At 48.6% G+C, this 3,251-nt stretch overlaps 1 non-coding gene across 1 annotated transcript; it reads left to right on the top strand.

Annotated features, from left to right (window-relative positions):
- Nucleotides 1-607: 607 nt before the first annotated feature.
- On the top strand, nt 608-681 carry trnan-guu (transfer RNA asparagine (anticodon GUU)). The gene has a single exon. It is a non-coding gene; the product is annotated as a tRNA-Asn (tRNA).
- The last annotated feature ends 2,570 nt before the right edge of the window (nt 682-3,251 follow it).

The raw sequence follows: 3,251 nt of genomic DNA, 5'->3' as shown, positions 1-3,251 counted from the left end.
CTCCACCTTGGGAATGTCTCCCCAAAATGGAAATTCCTCATCCCTGGACATGAGGCAAGGCGTACAATTGGAATAGATTTTGGCAAAATATTGTCAGTTAGGAAATGGAAAAATGTTCAAATGTTCATGAAGCAAAACAGAAATCCCAGTCTCCAGCTTTGTGAACCTTTCAAAACACTTTGGGAAGCGGATTTAGAGGAGAATGAAAGATGACCGGTCTGATTGAGCAGAGACAGTCCAGACACCGTCCCCTTGTTGAAGAGGCCAGGAGGTTGACTCTGATGTTCTCGGCACATGAACTGATCTGAGACATTGAAAGAATTGTCGTTCCTGCACATCAGGAATTCAAACCCCTTCTCCCCTGCGAGCCAATGAGAGAACTCGGGAACAGGCAAAACACTGAAAGGCTGGAAGGGCGCCGGCCCCGGAGTAAGAAAGCTAGTTCCTCGTGACATGGATGTGTCTGCAGACTGTCCCCGGTATCTCCACAACACATCTCCCATGCTTGATTCTGGAAAAGTAAAACTGATAGACGACAATTGTAATTCTAGGCGGGGAGGCTGAATTATAAAATCACTAAGCGATGGTGCAGCCCACCACCACGCCTGTCTCTGTGGCGCAATTGGTCAGCGCGTTCGGCTGTTAACCGAAAGGTTGGTGGTTCGAGCCCACCCAGGGGCGGTGTGTTCGCTGCCTTTCTTTGGCTTCGAAGCTGTGCGACTTTAATGGGGTCAGGAAAATGTTCCCCAAGCGGAATTCTTCTCCATGAAGGGGTTTCGGAATTGAATTAATGTCTCACGTTAGGGACTGCGTCTGCTGAGAAGACGAGACCAAAAGAGAAACTCGGCAGGTTTGACAGTACCTGTCGGTGAAAACACAATTTTGAAATGTTGCCTCTGATTCTCTTTCCACAGATGTTGCCTGACCTGCTGAGTTCCTCCTGCAATTGCTAACTGAAAGTTCATTTCATCTTTTGGGGTGAAACACCTAAATATCTGCAAACATGTCTCGCCAAAATGGAAATTCCTCATCCCAGGAAACGAAGCATGGCGTATATTTGGGGAGAGATTTTGGTAAAATATTATCATATAGGAAATGTAAAAATGTTCATGAAGCAAGACAGAAATCCCAGTCTCCAGCTTTGTGAACCTTTAGAAACACTTTGGGAAGCGGATTTAGAGGAGAATGAAAGATGACCGGTCCGATTGAGCAGAGACAGTCCAGACACCATCTCCTTGTTGAAGAGGCCGGGAGGTTGACTCTGATGTTCTCGGCACATGAACTGATCTGAGACATTGAAAGAATTGTCGTTCCTGCACATCAGGAATTCAAACCCCTTCTCCCCTCCGAGCCAATGAGAGAACTCGGGAACGGGCAAAACACTGAAAGGCTGGAAGGGCGCCGGCCCCGGAGTAAGAAAGCTAGTTCCTCGTGACATGGATGTGTCTGCAGAGAGTGGGATCAGACTGTCCCCAGTGTCTCCACAGTAAATGTCCCAGGCTTTATTTGTGAAAATTAAGACTGATAGACCACAATTGTAATTCTCGGCGGGGCAGGCTGAATTTTGAAATCACTAATAGCCTCCCCGAAGGGATGGTCTTTGGTTGTTGCTTGTCTCTGTGGTGCAACTGATCGGCACATTATCCTGTTAACGGGGAAGTTGGTGGTTCGAAGCCCACGCAGGGGCGCTGTGTTCGCTGCTCCCCCTTGCCTTGGGTTGTGTGCTTTTAATGGGGTCAGAGAAACAATTTCCAGAACAGCTGCTTCTCATTCGGTCTCCCTGCTTCCGTTTGTCCCGTCTCCAGGAACCGGGCCCTCTCTACTGGCAGAAAATTGGGCCCTTCTGTTTCGAAACTTTTCTCTGAGACCTGAGTGACCAGTGACGAGCATTGCCCTCCTCAACAGAGAACAGGAGAAGACCCCGCAGACCTCCACGAGTGTGTCATCTCAAATGCGCACATATGGCCAGTATATCAATGTGAAATATTTATGTCGAAGTGTTTTGGGAAGCAGATGAGTAGGCGAGGTGCACAACAGTGCGCCGTTATACAGGAAAGCTGCTAAAGAGGACATTGAGAGAATAGGAGAGATGGTTTCCCTTCTGGGTGATGCTCCCATCACGCACCCGCAGACATATCGCCGCCGCGCAAATATATACTCTGTCTAAATTCCCACATTCTGTTTTTTCGAACTGTGATTTCGCTCAAAAGCACATAATTTTAACACTCGCAAAATTCAAACTTTAACAAATTGCTCATAGATGTACTTTGCGAACACCTGGAAAAAGTTTTTCCAAACGTACCTGGGGAATTTCGGTCTGAGGGCTCTTGAACTTTAAGTAGAAGGACTGGAAGTTTGCCTCGAGGCTGCGGAATGTGGCGATGTGTTCCCCATGTTAACTGGTAGTGGTTGGCCATCTCAGTGCTTCCCGATGCAGGGCTGCCCCGACCCACAGGGAGGTTTCTTTGATATACTGTCCCAGGAGCTTCCAGCCGCACCGTGACGTCATAGGGCGAGCCCCCGGTGATGGCCTGCAGCTGCTGTGACACAATAATGATGCTGGCCCCGGAACATGAATACAAATTAGTTCGTGAGTCATGTGGTACTGAATTATTGGATGGAATGTTCTTTCAACTTCACGGATTTATATATGAGAGGAGGTAAGTGGGCAGAGCTTACACCTCGGATCCGCTCTTCCTTCACTCTCAACACCCCACACCCACCTCCCATTGTCCCAAGGCAATTTCCCCTGTAACCGCCGAATGTGTAACACCTGCCCATTTACCTGCTCCCTCCTGAATATCACAGGGCTCGAACATACCCGCCAGGTGAAGCAGCACTTTACCTGCACATTTGCCACAACCTAGTCTACTGCATTCGCTGCTCACAGTGTGGTTTCCCCAAAGTAGCATGAAGCATAAACTGGGTGACTGTTTCGCAGAACATCTCAATTCTGCCCGCAAAAAAAATGGCCTTGAGCTTCTGGTTGCCCGCCACTTTTACACGCCACCCTGTGCCCTGGCCAACATCTCTGTCTCAGACATGCAAAGCTCAGCTCCAAATGGAAGAACAACGCCTCATTTTCCACTTGAAGACCTACAGCCCCCCTGTCTTCAATATCGAGTTCCATGACTTTAGGGCCAGAAATCCGCCATGTCCTATTCTCTCCTATTCACGTAACGTCGTCTTTAGCAGCTTACCCGTCTAAGGGCGCTCTGTTCTGCATCTCGCCTTCTCATCTGCTTCCCAAA

Source organism: Chiloscyllium punctatum, chromosome 36 (genome assembly GCF_047496795.1).
Source record: "Chiloscyllium punctatum isolate Juve2018m chromosome 36, sChiPun1.3, whole genome shotgun sequence".
NCBI classification, from domain to species: domain Eukaryota; kingdom Metazoa; phylum Chordata; class Chondrichthyes; order Orectolobiformes; family Hemiscylliidae; genus Chiloscyllium; species Chiloscyllium punctatum.
Note: the sequence above shows the minus strand (reverse complement) of the source record. Positions and strands in the feature narration are given on the sequence as shown.